Genomic DNA, 16764 nt, shown 5'->3' on the forward strand with positions numbered 1-16764 from the left:
AGAGAGATGGTGCCCAAGTTGTGTTTGAAAGGAAATGAAGGATTCCTAGATGTGAGGAAAAAAGTGAGGAAGGAAGGAATTCTAGATACCACACACTTTCCTAACTCTGTGTATTTTCACTGGTTCTCCCCTATGTCTGGATTTATCTTCCTCCTTGTCTCCTGGCTTCCTTCAAGTCTCAATTTAAAAATTTCATCTTCTACAAGACATCTTTCTTGTTACCCCTTAATCTTAATCTAGCCCCTTTGTGATTACCGGCAATTAATCCTGAATATGCTTCATAAGTAGTTGTTTCCATGTTGTTTCCTGCCATTAGTTTGTGAGTTCCTGAAGGGCAGGGTCTAGCTTTTACCTTTCTTTGTGTCTCTAGGGCTTAGTATAATGCCTGGCACATAGTACCTGCTTAATAAATCTTTGTTGATGTGATTTTTACAAAGCATAGAAGTAATGTCCTGTATAAGAAACAGCTAGCAGGCCAATTTGACTAAGATGGAAAATTTGAGAAGGGGAACAATATGAGAGACAGAAAGAAACATACAGATAGAGATGGAGCTAGGCAGAATCTTTTTTTCTATTTATATGACAGTCCTTCAAATTTTGGGAGAGAACTTATGTCTTCCCTTCCCATGCCCCTTCTATTCTTTAGGCTAGGTATGTTTTCTTTGATCCTCATAAGGCATAGTCTTCAGAACTCTCACCATCCCCGTTAACCTCTCTTGGTCTGATTCCTACTTGGGAACTTCCTCCCTTACATGTGGCACAAAGAATTGGAAAGTGAAAGGAGGCTTCTTTAGTAGAATTTGGATAGGTGAAAAAGATAGTTGTTTTTTTTAATAGCTAATATTTATAAAGTGCTTTCAGATTTCAAATGTTTAGCATAAGCCAGCTTATTTGATGGTTATAACAATCTTAGAGAGGTGGTTGGGTGTATTTCATCTCTATTTTACAATTGAGAAAATTGATGATCAAAAAGATTATGTGAATTGTCCAAGGTCACACAGTTGATAAAATGCTAATGGCAGAATTCAATAAAACACTCCAAGTATAGTGTTCTTCCACTGTATGTCATTTTGCCTCCTAATTACAGGTAAATTACTAATAATAACAGCTATTACTGTTATTATTTGTTTAATTTAAATTTAATTAATTAATAACCCCCTTGAAGAATAACTGTGAATGTTCCCTCCAGGGAAAGAACCAGTAACTAGAAGTATGCATAGGAGAGGGAGAGAGAGAGAGAGAAAGAAAGAAAGAAAGAGAGAGATTGAGTGTGAAATGGTAGCATTTCCTTCTTCAGGGTGGGAAGAAAGGGAGGGAAACTTTGGAACTTAAAATGTAACAACAAAAAAAAAGAAATTAAATTACAAAATATAACCCTTATACTTGTAGAGCATTCAAAGTTTACAGAGCCCCAAAATGTATAATCTATATTATCTCATTGAATCCTCATGACATCCCTGTGAGTAGGTGGAGTTGGCAAGTATACCATTATTATTATTCCTGTTTTATAGATGAGGAAACTGAAGATCAGGAAAGGAAGAAGGCATTGTTGGTGGAGAATGCAGCATGAATTCATGGGGAAGGAGGACCCAGCTGTCCATTACTGGTCTCTGTTCAATACCTTGTCAGTCCCTTCCTTTAGCTAGTTTTTTCAGTGGGCCTGGTTCTCACACCTGGTGGTTACTCAGTTGACATTTTTTATTATTGTTGTTATTGTCACTGATTGCTGATGCTTCTGCTGTTATTAGTAATAGCAGATGGATTGCCCAGAGAGCAAAACAAAGATAATTAACACCCTATTATTTAGGATAATCCAAATACTCATTATATTATTCTGTCATGCAGCAGTCACTGTGTAGGAATTACCTGGCAAAAGGTTCTAATTCAGGCTGACCACTGCTGCCAGTCCTCAGGCTACATCTACTTTGTAGCCATTTGTACTTTTACAAATCAGGACTTTAGGTCTGTCTTTGTAAAGTGATGGATCTTATGGTCCTATGGTCCATTATTGCTATTTTACGTATTCAGTTCAATTCAGTTCAGTAAACATTAATTAAGGGTGAAAGACATTGTGAGAGATAATGGGGTTCAAAAACAACAAAAAAAGAAAAGCAGTCCTTTCCCTCAATGAGCTCGCACTGTAAGGAAGGTGGATGTATAAAAGTAGATAAATCAAAATAATTCCCAAGAGGGATAAAGCCTTAGCAACTGAAAGGATCCGGAAAGGGCTCAAGGAGGAGTAGGACCTTAGTTATGCTTTGATGGAAACTACAGATTCTACCCAGGAGGGGTAACTAGGGAGTACATTCCAGATAGGAGCACCCACTTGTAAAAGAATACTGGAGCAGGACAACATTCTTTTTTCATCTCCAACCTCCAAAGTTACCATCTTCCTTGACTTCTCATTTTCAACAAATGCCATAACTTCTTTCATTGGCCATTTAGTAAGGAACTGGGGTCCATGGAGTGTTGTGGGAATATTAGCATCTCTGATTTGAGGGCTTCTCAAGCCCTTTTTAGGTCTGCTCATCCACCTTCGGTGTCTCCCTTTTGCCTAACTGACCTGTGGCTCCAAGAAGCTGTAGCATGCACAGTAGCCACACCTCAGTAAAACCCATTTTTACTGATAGGCTTTACCAAATTGCGGCCACACACTTGTTGGTGAGTTAGGGGGAGATCTGCTCCAAGCATGTGAATTCCCCTGGTGAAATGGGAGCATGAGAACAATTTGTTCCAAAAGCCATGAAGGCAGCTTCTGAAGTATGGTCTATGGAGTGCTTCAAGCTTGGTCAGAAAGCTGAGGTGATCCACTACATTTCAGGCCATCACCAGGTGTCTTGACTTATGTCCTACCACTGGCCTTTAGTGACTCTGGAAGAAAGTGTGAAGCTGATGACTTTGTGCAATTCTACCTCACTTAAATGCAATTCACTGGCAAGTCAAGATATCACCCTGGATGCCATTGGTCCTCTTCAAAAACGAAGGCTGAACAACAGTTAAGGTACTCCTTCCTAACTTCCATCCCTTCATGGTTTTTATAGCCCTAAGAAATCTGAGTTTCCCCCCAGTACTTTAATGCTGGAACTACAATTTCCTTACAAGAACTCTGAGGTAGAAAAGATAGCTCTTAGAATCCTCATTTTACAGATGAGGAAATTAAGGCTCTAAGAGGTAAGTGACTCAGTATACCTTAGATTGTGAGCTCCTTGAGGTCAAGGATTGTGGGTTTTTTTTTCTGTATTCCCAGAACTTATCGTGGCACCCTGCACATGGGAGGAACTTAATAAATGTTTATTGATGGATATTGATCAGAATGGAGATTCAAAAGCAGGTCTCCAAGCTTCAAGTCTGTCACCTTACCCTTTCCACTATACCCTGTGATATACTGTACTTCTTCCATCTTGGTTCAAAGGAGAAGTGGCCCTCCTTCTTTTAAAGGCTTATTACACTTGCACCTATGCCCTGATTTCATCCTGTTCTTACTTCTGAGGGATATTCTCCAGTTATCTCTTTCCTTTACAATAGCTACAATGCTTCTCTCTCTACCTTCTCCTTCCCCTTTGCCCCCCAAACAAGCACACATAGCTCTTGAGAGAATCTTTCCCAGATTCCAACTGCCTTCTGTTGCTCTCTATCACTGAGCTAGACTAGAACTAGAGTTCTCATCTGCCCAATTCCAGGAATAAGTGGTTTGTACCTATTGCCTCTATTGCTTCTTTATACACTTCCTTTTCCTTGGGTCTCTGCAACCTGGCTCATATTTGTACCACTCTGTTGAAATTGTTCTCTCCAAGGTCACCACAGATGCCATAGATTCATAGAGCTCTAAGGTAATTAGAGGGCATCTAGTACAACTGCCCTTATTTTACAAATGGCACCTCAAAGAAAGGAAATAACTTACTGACTTGCCCAAGGTCCCTTAGCTAACTAATGGCAGGCCTGGAACCTATCTAACCTTGGTCTCCTGGCTATTAGGTCAATGCTTTCTCTACTTTCCTGTACAATGTCCCTTTTTCTGCAAGCATCCTCTTTGCTCTCTCTGCTTCCTTGTCCTTCTTGAAATTTTCTCCTTTAGATAATAATGGCAAAAGATCATAGGATCCAGAGCTTTTCTAGATCTTGGAAGCCATCTAGTCCAATTTCCTTATTTGATAGATAATAATATTGCCATCACATCAAAATAAATTGGTTCTTCTCCACTATCCTTTGAAAAGGCAAGGCATGCTAGAGAGAGGGCTAGAACTTGAGTTAGAAACTTTTGTTGGAGTTTTGCCATTAACATGTACTAGGTGTATGACCTTGGGCAAGTCATTTAACCTACTTAAGCCTCAGTTTCAACATCTGTATAGTGGGAATAAAAATACCCAAAGTCCTTCAAATGGGACAATTGTATACTTGATATAATAAATAGTTTTATAAACAGTAGTTTATAAAACTATTTATGAATTTCCTCAAGATAGTTTTATGAAAATAATAGCTCACACTTTAAAGTTTGCAATATGTTGCACATATGTTATCTGTTTTTATCCTCACAAACAATCTTGGAAGGTAAGTGCTATTATTGTTCCCATTTGCAGATGAGAAAATTGAGGAAGAAAGAGATTAAATAATTTGCCCAGGGTCACATAGTTAGCAAATGGGACAATTAGTGGCACAGTGGATAGAACTCTGGGTCTCAAGTCAGGAAGACACGAGTTAAAATCAAGCCCCAGATAGTTACCAGCTGTGTGTCCCTGGGAAAGTGCCTTAACTTCTCTTTGCCTCAGTTTCTTCATCTGTAAAATGGAAATAATAGCTACTCCCCAGGTTTGTTGTGAAGATCAAATGAGACAAAATTTATCATCTTCATCAAATGGAGATCACATGAGATAAAATTTGTAAAGTGTTTTGGACAGTGCTGGTACATGGTAGGCACTCTATAAGTGTTAGCTATTATTTTTATTTTTAAAAACCCTTACCTTCTGTCTTAGAATGGGTACTAAGTATTAGTTCCAAGGCAGTAGAGCAGTAAGGGTTAGGCAATTGTGGTTAAGTAACTTGCCCAGGGTCACACAGCAAGGAAGTGTCTGAAGCCAGAATTGAACCAAGGACTTCCTATCCCCAGGTCTGGCTCCCTATCCTTTGAGCCATCTCTCTGGCCCAGCTATTATTATTATTAAAATGGGAATAGTAATAGCACTCACCTTCCAAGGTAGTTGTGAAAAGGAGATAATATTTGTAAAGCACTTAGCAGAGTCCCTGGCACATAAAAAGCAATGTAAATGTTACCTGTGATGATAATAATGTGTGGGAGGATTTGATCTCAAGTCTTCCAGACTCCCAATTTCGGCAGTCCAATTGTCTACTTCTATTGCCAAAGGTAGGGTGAAGTAAGAGAATAGTTGGTTCCCTAGCTGTGGGTCCTATACTTGGGCAAAAGATTGTTATTTCTTCCATGTGGAGCTCCTTACACTGAATCAGATGGCCACTCTTCCATATTTTAGAGGTTGTCTTCAAAAGGTGCTGGGTCCAAAAAATTAATCCTCTTGTGGCCAACCATCTGATGATATGCATCTTTGCACTTAACAAGGATGTTCTTCTGAAGACAGACATACACTTTGTCACCAGGTCTTTCAGCCTGATAGGACCTACCAGAGCTTGTGATTTCTTAGGATAGCCTTATAGAACTTGAGGATCGCAAGAGGTACTGCAGAAAAACTTTAGTGGAGGGTGGGTGGATATTCATATGACAACAGAAGGAAATGTCATTTCAAATAAACTGAGAACCTACCCAAGTCCACAGATACAAACAAGGTGTCCCAAAAGTCTTAGTCAATAAGCATCTATTACTACCTACTCCACAGATACAAAAAAAGGCAAAAGATGACCCTGCCCTTGAGGAGCTCACAATCTAATGGGGGAGACAAAGTATAAATAACTGTGTACAATACACAAGTTATAAATAAGATAAACTGGAAATAATTAACAAAGGCAAGGCACTCAATTAAGAGGGATGGGGGAAAGTCTTCCTGTGGAAGATAGGATCTTAGCTGGGTCTTGAAGGAACCCAGGCTTCCCTAGGTTCTCCAAGGGAAACCAGGAGGCAGAGATGAGGAGGGAGAGAGCATTCCAGGCATGGGAGACAGCCAGACATCATAACCAAGAGACAGTGTTTTTGAGGAATATCAAGGAAGCCAGTATCATTGGACCTCAAAGTAGAGGGAGAATAAGGTATAAGAAGACCAGGGAGTGGGGTGTGTGTGTGTTGGGAAAGAAGGTTAGGAAGGCTTTTGAAAGCCAAACAGAGGATTTTATATTTGAACAGGAAGGTGATAGGGAGCCACTGGAGTTTATTGAGTAGGGATATTGTGTCTATGACATAATCAGATCTGCTTTGAGGAAACTCAAAATGGCCCTAACACTTTTGGGACACCGCATAAGTGCAGGATCCTGTGTATAAGTAAGAAGATACAAAATGAGGCAGTTTTCTTTTGTAGAAAGAGAACTGGATTTGGAGTCAGAAGACCTGGGTTCCCATTCCTTTCTGCTGCTTCATAGCTGTGTAACTTTGAAAGGTCATCAAACCTCTCTAAGCCTCAGTGCAAGATGGGAAAACTGGACCTGATGTTCTCTCTAAACCTATGAACTTAGGAACTAGGACAGTGTATTAAATAAAATAGAAAGAATAGATCTTAGAATATACCTTGTAGGTGATCTAATGAGACACTCCTGTCTGATGCCTTTCATTTACTTTTTCAAGTATAACTTTTCAAGGCACTATCAAATACATAATCTTATCTGAGCCTCATACTCTGTAGTCAGGGCAGTCTACATCGTCCCCATTTACCTGTAAGGAAACTAAGTCCCAGAACAGATTGAGTGATTTGCCCGCGATCTCAAAGTAGGCAAGTTACTTATCAACCCTGGGTCACCTTGACTCAAAGTTCAGTGAGCTTTACCAGAACTGGACTGCTTATTTGTATCAGCCCCAGCATGCTATGCTTTGTCCAATAGAGATGTATGTACCGTTGCCCCCGATAAAGGGTGGAAGATGAGGGGTTCTGAGACAATCTGGACAAGAGCTGGACCGAGGAGGTCATCTTCTCTCACCTCAGTCTGGGAATGATGCAAGATTTGGTTGCCAGGGAAGGACAGAGGAAGTCCGGCGGCGGGGGTGAAGAGGGATGTGGGGGTTGGGGAGCTAGGGAGATTTGGAAGAGGAGCTTTGTGAGGGTCTTGTGGGAGCCCGGGCCACAGAGGGGAGGGCTAGCCCCACCTAGGGTGGGAGGTGGACTGTTTATGGCACAATGGGGGCGGGGTTTGCCCCTCCAGGGGCGGGAGGTGCTGTTTATGGAAGAGCGGATACCTTCAGAGAGTGGGACTTGCCCTCCTTCTGTGGGAAAGGGAGCAGGCAGGAGAGGATAAGGGCACTAAGGGGGTTCAGGGAGCTTGCTCTTGCTCAGTTGTTGTTGGGGGGGATGTTCTCATGCACACCCGGGGGAAGAAGTCACCCTCCCCTAAGATGAGACCCGAGGGGTGTGTAGAATAAGAAGGGGAGGGAGCACACTGGGGGCGGGGCTCACCCTCCCTCAGGTGGGGGTGTGTGTGTGAGAGGATGGACTAAAAAGGAGGGGGTTAGGGGAGGGGCTTGACGTCCCCACCGACTTGGTTGGCGAGCAGGGGGCGGGGCATCCCTGGCTGTAGAGCCAATGGACGAGGCAGAGCCAGGATTAAGGCGGGGCCTCTTTTGGGGGCGGGGCACACCGACCCGAGGCCCCGCCCCGTCTTCGCGCCCCCCTCCCCCGCGCGGCCTGCGGCGGCTGCTGCATAGTCATGAGGAGGCGCAGGGGCTGGCGCTGCGTCAGCGGAAGCGGCGCGGAGCGGCTGTTTCCGACCCGATAAAGCGGCGTTGTCCCCGCGCGCCGGCCGCAGCCTCGGGAGCCGCGCCGCCGCCGCTGCTGCTGCCGTCGCCGCTCCTCCCCTCCCCCTCCGCTCCTCCCTTCGGCGCCGGGCGCGCGCGCTCACACACTGACTGACTGACCGACCGACAGAGTGAGCGACTCAGCCCCGCGCAGCCCCGCGCAGTCCCCGCCGCTGTCCCGCTGCCGTCCCGCCGCTGCGCCCCGGGGGCTCCCCTGCTGGCCTCGGCCCGGGGCCGGGTGTCCGCGGAGCCGCCTTCGCCCGCCGCCCGCTTCGGCTGTTTCTCACCGCGGCCAAAGGAGACAGGTAACCCGCAGTCCATCCCGTCCCGACCGTGTCCGTCCGTCCTTCAGTCCGGCTTCGGCCCTGGCCTCGCCCTCGGCCGCTGGAGCTGGTATGTGTGTGTTTATGCTGCTCTCTCCCTCCCGCCCCCGCGGGCTCCACTACTGCCTCCTACCCCTCCTCCTTTCTCCACCTGACTTGGGGGGCGCCCCCCCATCACTTCTCGCTCCTGCTTCTTAATCACCAGGCGCCCCAAGCGGGCGGTCCCTTCGCACGTCCTTCCCTGATGCCCCCTCACCCCTCGAAAAGCCTGAATTTGTTTCCTTGGATTTCACCCAGGCCTTTGGTTTTTTTTAACCTATTAACAGCACTACCTGCCTCCCGCATTTCCCCTACCTCTAGCCTTCTCCACTCCCCCTCCTCCCCAAACCGCTGCAGGGGAGCTTTTACTGCCACCCCTTCTTGTATGACCCGTCTCCCAAGCTCCTGCAGGGTAGCTTTCATTACTTGCCCCCAACCAACCCCCGCAGGGGACCCTTCTCCATTGTCCCCCCTTCTCCACTGCTTCCCCCTCCCCCAGCTCTTGCAGTGGAACCTTCTCCATTTCCCCCCCCCCTCCACCGCTACCCCCCAATTCCCCCCAGCCCCTGCAGTGGAACTTTCTCCACTGCTGACCCTCTCCAGCCGCTGCAGTGGAGCCTTCTCCAATGCCTCCCCCCCACCCCCCGCAACCCCCCAGCATCAACCTCTTCTCCTTCAGAGGAGCCTTCTTCATTGCTCCCTGGATCCCTGCAGTAGAGTCCTCTCCGCTGCTCCTTCCTCCATTGCCTGGCCCCCAACCCCTGCAGTGAAGCCTTGCCTTCCCCCCACTTCTCCACTGCTTGCTCCCTCTACCCCTGCAGTGGAGCCTGAGTCTTCTCCACCGCCTGCACCCCCAACCCCTACAGCGTAGAGCCTTCTCTGCCCTCCGTTCTTTACTGCCTGTCTTCTGTCTCCCCGCCCCCAACCCCGAAGTATGGAGCCTTCTCCACTGTCCCTTTCTCAACATTTTATGCCGCTGTTCTTCTCTTCCCCTCCTCCCACCAAAGAGCTTTATCCTCTTTATTCCGACTCCCCCAGCTCCAGCAGTGGACGCTTCTCCAGTGCCTAACTCCCAAGTGCCCCCCGCAGCCTTCTCCATTGCTCATTATGTCTCCCCTCCAAGAGTTTTCTTCACTGACTGCCTCCTCCCCTTCAAGCCCTGCAAGGGGACTTGCTGCACTACCTTCTCTCATGACGCCTCCTCCCCCATTGCTGCTGTAGAACCTTCTGCCCCCCTCCCCCCAGGGGCCACCTTACATTACCTGTCCACTTCCCTGACTTTGCTAGGGGAAGGCTATCATGTCATTGCTCCCCAATTATCTGATGAGGAAGCTTTCTTAGCAAGAGTCTTTTCCTTAAAGGCTGACACACTTAACTCCTCCAGCCTATAATAACTGGCTTGCCCTTGAACACACCAAGCTCACATCTCCCCACCCAAATCCTACCTAGTTAAGACCCTATTCTCAACAGATTTTCCCAATTCCTTTGGTTCCACCCAAGAGCCAACCACCTGAGAGATTCAACACAGGGTTTCCTTTTCCACTGATTCTTTTGATTCATTTTGTAGTCTGTATTTAGTCTGGTTTTCTTTCCCCCATCCCCCCCACACTTATACAGTCTGACCTTAAGGGGTTGGAGGTAGTATGCCTTCCCCCTTCTTTCAGTAAACAAGGGGAAAGGAGACCTCCAAATCCTTAATATCAGCCTGGAACCTGCCACCCACCAAACTTTTGTCTCCTTTCCCATCTTCAGCTTGTCTGATGGTCTTGATATGGAAAGCACTATTAAACATATCCTGGTTCTAGAGAGAGATTCTTCTGCCCTCTCTCCCTATTAAATGTAATGACCAAGAATTTTGAATTCTTTATGGTAATTACTGGTTAAATACTCTTCATTGGTTAAACTATTTAATCCATAAAATCCTTATATTTCTCATCCATTGAACTGCCCTTCTAATGTTTTTATTCTGAAAAAGAAGAAATAGTATAGGTTATCCATTTGCAATAATTACCCAGACTAGGCATCTAGTCTGAGGCAGAATAGAATATCTGAGAAGAGGGGATATATAGGTAAAAATGTTTACTGATTATGAACAGCCAGAATGTCCTTAAGAGAGTTTTACTTTTTGAAGTGGAAATTTGAGTTTGAATCTTCTGAGCAGCATTGAGAATAAGCCAAACATGTTAGCTGTCTTCCTTTAGTTTCAGCAACATTTCTAATTTGAAATATGAAATGTCATCAGTAATAGCAGTAGGGGAAAATAGAGTGCCATAGTCTTAGGAATTAGTACATTTGTATTTGAAAATAAGACAACATGTATATGGAATGATTATTAAATATGAATAGTAATGTGATTCCACTCCATCTTAACTTTTGAATTATAATCCTTTTCAGTTTTTAAAGGTAGTGATTTTCTTTTAGACATAGATACTACAATACTAGAAATTTGAAGCAACACACAACTTGTGCATGTGATTACAGATGCTTATATATATGGGTGGATAGATTTGAAGAGTGTTCCACAGAGCTGGTGCAGACTGTAAATGTAATGAAAGATTCAGTAATAATAAATAGCAATTAAATATTTCAGGCAACAAATTCATTATTCTAAAGTATATATTCAATTGTCATACAGAAAAGAAATAGTATTTCAGAAAATTGGTCAGGAGGATGCTTCTGAAGTGGGAGACAGTATCATTACACAGACATCTTAGTAAAGAAGATGTATGAGAGAGACTTCTTGACTTTACATTGATTTTTTTTCCTTTAAAAAATTCAATTTTATTTCATTTTTCATTCCAAATTTCCCTTCCTAAACCACTGAGAAGGCAAGAAATACAAACCCGTTATAAATATGAAGTCACTTTACATTGATTTTTAATGCTACACTTTTAACTCCATCTCCCCCTTTGCCCTTTTGTAAAGTGAAGGTTGGACTTGATCTCTAAAAACACTCTATGCAATGTGATGTAGTAGCTACTGGGTATCATCTTTAAATGGATTGTGATCAAAGTCTATCCACATCTTTTCATATTTGTTTCTTATCCCTGTCCTCCACTGGATCCTTCCCAAAGCATATACCTAACATCCTGGAAGCCTTTCATCATCTCCTGGGTATGAGGACTATGCATGTCCTGTCACTTAAACTGGCTCTGAAATTGAAGGATCTGGGTTCAAATCCTATCTAATGTGGTTTTTTTATGCAAGTCACTTAACCTTAGGCTCAAGTTGCCTCTTCATTACATGTGGGGATATGATGGGATAGCCTCAGAATTCCTTTCCAGCCCTAAATAGGTGAATCCAGTCAATCAACAAACATTTTAAATACCTAGTATTTGCCTTGCCAGACATTGTGCCAAGTGTTGGGAATACAAAAACAAAAGTAAAGCCGTCCTTCCCTTCAAGGAGCTTATGTTTAATGGGGAGATAATATACCCATATGTGTTGTTCCTTTTTTCCAGTCAAGTTTAACTTGTCATGACCCCATTTGAGCTTTTCTTGACAAAGACACTGGAGTAGTTTGTCATCTTCATCTCCAGTTCATTTTACAGATGAGAAAACTGAGGTAATCAGGTGACTTACTAGGGGTCACACAGCTAGGAAGTGTCTGAGGCTGGATGTGAACTCAGAAAGATGTGACTCCAGCCAAAAAACATACCAGGTGGCAGGACCAGGGGAAAGGCCTCCTGCACAAGGGGATTGAACCGAATCTTCATAGATTCAGGGTTCCAAGAGACAGACAGGAATGGGACACTGAGGCAGTGCAGATAGAAGGGAGATGGAGTAAGGAAGAGGAATGGTATCACTATGGCTTTTCTGTGATCCTATTTCTTGTGTGTCATTATATGGCCATCTACCTCCAGGTGTGTCTGCTCTAATTACAAAGGGCATTTGTAATGAGAGCAGTCAGTGCTGCAAGTTTTATACTATCTCCCCATTTAACATTCTTTTTTTTTTTAATCCTTACCTTCTGTCTTGGAGTCAATACTGTGTATTGACTCCAAGGCAGAAGAGTGGTAAGGGCTAGGCAATGGGGGTCAAGTGACTTGCCCAGGGTCACACAGCTGGGAAGTGTCTGAGGTCAGATTTGAACCTAGGACCTCCCATCTCTAGGCCTGACTCTCAATCCACTGAGCCACCCAGCTGCCCCCCATTTAACATTATTCTTCAGAATTGAGGAAGAGGGTGAGAGATATTTGTGTGAGGAAAAGCATAGGACAGGGAAAGTTTGGGAAAAGAACAAGTTTCTTATCTTAGTCTTCTTTTTTTAATTAATTTTTAAACCCTTAACTTCTGCTTTAGAACCAATACTATATATTGGTTCTAAGGCAGAAAAGTGATAAGGACTAGGCAATGAGGGTTAATTGACTTGCCCAGGGTCACACAACTAGGAAGTGTCTGAGGTCATATTTGAACCCAAGACCTCCATTTCTGGGCCTGACTCTTGATCTACTGAGCCATCCAGCTGTCCCCCCCCCCTTAGTCTTCTTTAGGAAGGAATAAAACACTTTTGATCCAGGCTGGTTTGTAGGGAAAGGAGAGTCTTGCAACAATTGAAGTGATTGGCATGTATTTACAGATGAAGAATGATGAGGAAAATAGAGCATTAAAGCTCATGCTTTGGGTTCGTGGTCTTGAAAAAGGTGTTTATAGGGTTAATGGGTTTCCAGGTGGAATGGTGGTATAAAAGGGGATATTAGGTTGACTTAAGTTTAATGCTTTACCTTTTTATCATCATCACCTGTCTTTTCCAATCCTATGGTATAGGGACCAAAACTTCATTTTCTAAGTATTGTGCAAGAATGGTTTGTGACTAATACTAATTGACTATATGACCTTCTTCATGACTCTTAAACTTCGAGATTCAATGTCTCCTCCATAAAAAAAAAAAAAGGGAATAGGCCTAGTAATTTTAAAGGTATCTTTCTAATGTCCTCTTAGACTGATATTCAGTGAAGTGAAATGGATAAAACTGGAGTGATTACAGACAATTTGTAATTGCTTATGGTAATCATAAGAACATCACTTTCAAAAGCTGTTTGTGTTGTATAAAACTTGTGGATGCTAACTGAAATGCTATTTGAAAATTGTGTTTCAGGGCAGTAAGGTAGGACAATGGATAGAGCACCAGGCCTAGAATCAGGAATACCTGGGTTCAAATGTGACCTGAGACACTTCCTGGCCATGTGTCCCTGGGCAAGTTATTTAATCCCAATTGCCTACTCCTTTCTGTTCCTCTATCTAAGAATTGATACTAAGACAAAAGTAAGAGTTTTTAAAAAAAATGTGTTCCTAGGGAGGAGAATGAGAAGTAAATGTGTTTTGTATGCTTGTTTCATGTGATTCAAAGGCAAATTCAAATGCTCCCTTTTCATTCCCTGATCTCTTGAGCCAGAAGATTGATCTCATTTATTTTTTAAATTCTCATAGTACTTTGTTCCTTTCCTGAATACTTTCACATTTTATTTTGTGTCTCACTTATGTTTTTAAGTGCATTCTTCATCATTAACTGCCTGAAACTAAATTTAAACAAACAGTTGGAAAACAGAACCTCCTGAACTCTCCAAATTTCCATTGTTCTCTTGAGTGCACTGCCATGGATTATCATTAGAAATCCTGAAGTTATCCTTGACTCTTCATGGCATCTCATGCTCTCACCCCTCATTCAGTCATTTGGCAAATGATGTTAATTTCTTCACAACAATTCTTGCTCATTGTTCATTTGTCTCCATGCAGTGGTCATCACCATAGTTTAGGCCTTCATCATCTTTTGGTCATTGCACCAACCTCCTAATGGAACTCCTGACTTTCAGGCTTTCCCTTCTCTATTACATCTTGCAAAGTTGACAATTTATAGTTCTAAAGCATGGATTTGACCATGACACTCCCCTTGAAGAATTTTGAAGTGGCTCCCTGTTGCCTTAGGATAAAATACAATGCCTTTTGCCACTTAGCACTTTTATAGTCTGATTCCAACCTACCTTTCTGGGATTACTACACGTTATTTCCCATCACACACTTTTATTTTTTTTAATTTTTTAATTTTATTTAATTGATTAATTAAGAAAAATTTTTCATGATTCATATTCTTTCCTTCCCCTCCTACTACCCCCTTCCCGTAGTCAATGCTCAATTCCACTGGGTTTACATGTGTCATTGATCAAGACCTATTTCCATATTAATGATATCTGCACTAGGGTAATCATTTAGACTCTATATCTCCAGTCATATCCCCACCGACTCTCATGATCAAGCAGTTCTTGTGCTTGATCTTGTGCTTGGTAAGAGCAAGGCAATGGGGGGGGGGGGGTAAGTGACTTGCCCAACAAGGGTCAGACAGCTGGGAATTGTCTGAGGTCAGATTTGAACCTAGGACCTCTTGCCTTTAGGCCTGGCTCTCAATCCACTGAGCTACTCAGCTTGCACCTATCCCCCTAAAATTTGTGAGGATTTCAAAATTTGTTTTGAGTGGGAAAATTTTTTTAGGTCTAAGATTATAAATTTTTGTTAAAAATAGACATATTGTTAAAGTTGTTGCTTTGTGGTCTTTAACACTCCCCTAAGGAAAATTTGCTTGATTTAAATTGCATTGGGAATTTGCCAAAAGAAAAACTTTAACAATTTAGAGTCATTTCCAAATTGTTACCTATCAGGTGGTGGGGTAGTATTAGAAATGATTTACTGAAGGCTTGAATATTTTCTTCAATAAACTAAAATCAATTTTTTACTTTCCAGTGAGTGTCCTTCCTCATTGAGGAAAAAAACCCAAAACTTTTATAACAAATATCCATTATCAGACAAAACAAATTTCTACATTGATCATGTCCTAAATAATGTCTTAACCATTTCTTTGTCAGGAGATGAGTAGCACATTTCATCACAGGTCTTGGTGGATGATCATTTTGTTATTGATCAGAGTTCTTGAGTTTTTCAAAATTTTGTATCTTTACAATGTATACAATGTTATTTACAATGTTATAATTTGTTTCCCCTGGTTTTGGTCACTTCACTTTGCATCATTTCTAAGTCTTGTGAAGTTCTTTAAAACTGTCCTTAATGCATTCAGTCCTTGCTTTATTAAATACTCCCTGGTTTTTCAAAGAATTTAAATGTTTACTGATTCAGAGGATAAGAAATAACTTTTTTCCCTTAAAAATTGTTTTAAATAATATTCCCAAGTATCTGAGCCTTTCCCTCCTTATACCATAGAAGGTATTGCCCCACCACACCCCATATCCCCAAATAATAAATATATATATCTTTCATGTTGCCATGCTTCTTTTTTCAGTTCATTTTCTGGAGATGGCATTCACAAATTATTTTTCAAATATTAATTCTGTAACTGTATATAATGTTCTCTTGGTTCTACTACTTTCACTCTTCATTGTTTCATGTAGAGCTTTCTAGGTTTTTAAAAAATTAACCTGCTTATTGTTTCTTATGGCATGCTAATATTCCATCACAATTCTGTACTATATCTATTCCCCAATTGATGGGCATCCCCTCAGTTTCTTTGCTACCACAAAGACAGCTGATATAATCTCCTTGGGAAACAGATCCAGCAATAATAGTACTGGGTCTCAGGGTATGCACAGTTTTATAACTTTCTGGGAATAATTCCAAATTGCTCTCCAAATGGTTGGACCAATTCTGTTTCACCAAGGGTATTAGTGTCCCCATTTTTGTATATCCTTCCAACATTATCATTTAGCCTTTTATCACTATAGCCATTTATAGGTGTGAGATGGTATCTCAGAATTATTTTGATTTGCATTTCTCTAATCAGTAGTGATTTTTAGAGCATTTTTTCATATACCTATAATATGGCTTTGATGGCTTCATTCACAAACTATCTGTTCATATCTTTTTTTACCTGTTTATCAATCGAGGGATGCCTCTAATTCTTACAAATTTGACAGTTTGCTATATGGTTTTAGATAAAAGGCCTCTGTCTGTATATAACTCACCCCACCCCCACTTTTCTGCTTTCTTTCTAACACTTTTCCTCCAAAAACATCAATAACATACCTTTGTAAAATATGTTGTTCTTTGAGGGAGTTAGTGGATCATCTTACATTTGGGAAAATAATTGCATAGTGTATAATGAGTATTTGACTAAGGACAGTGGACTATGAAGTTCATTCTGACTCTGAATATTCACAATTTAGTTAACCAGTATGAAAAAAACCAAAACAACACCCAACTGAAAGCCAGAGAATCTTGGGTTTTAGGCCTTGCTCTGCTGCTTCCAAATTTGGTGAGTTTGGATAGGTCATTTTAATTCTTTAAGTCTTGCTTTCTTAATGTGAAGTTTGTGGGCTAGCTTAGATGATTGACCTCCAAATTCCTTTCTTGCTCAACAGTTTATTATTTTTTAATATAATCCTTGCTTTGAATAATAACTACCAACATTTTGCATATGTTTTCTCACAGATCTTTTAGGAGTGAACAGAATTAGTCACAAGATGCTTATTGAGCACCTAATACAGGTTCAGCTCTGTT

General features: G+C 42.0%; 1 protein-coding gene across 4 annotated transcripts in view; it reads left to right on the forward strand.

Moving 5' to 3' along the window:
* Window positions 1–7822: 7822 nt before the first annotated feature.
* The window catches only part of SLC45A4 (solute carrier family 45 member 4), a 120062-nt gene continuing 111120 nt past the window's right edge, over window positions 7823–16764 (forward strand). Inside the window, exon 1 of one of the 4 annotated variants that reach the window (XM_001381654.4) lies at window positions 7823–8293. The gene's annotated coding sequence lies outside the window, so the exon portion shown is untranslated. The remainder of the gene's footprint in view (window positions 8294–16764) is intronic. The other 3 variants (XM_007488393.3, XM_007488390.3, XM_007488391.3) reach the window with 3 other exon arrangements.

Source organism: Monodelphis domestica, chromosome 3 (genome assembly GCF_027887165.1).
Source record: "Monodelphis domestica isolate mMonDom1 chromosome 3, mMonDom1.pri, whole genome shotgun sequence".
Classification (NCBI taxonomy): Eukaryota; Metazoa; Chordata; class Mammalia; order Didelphimorphia; family Didelphidae; genus Monodelphis; species Monodelphis domestica.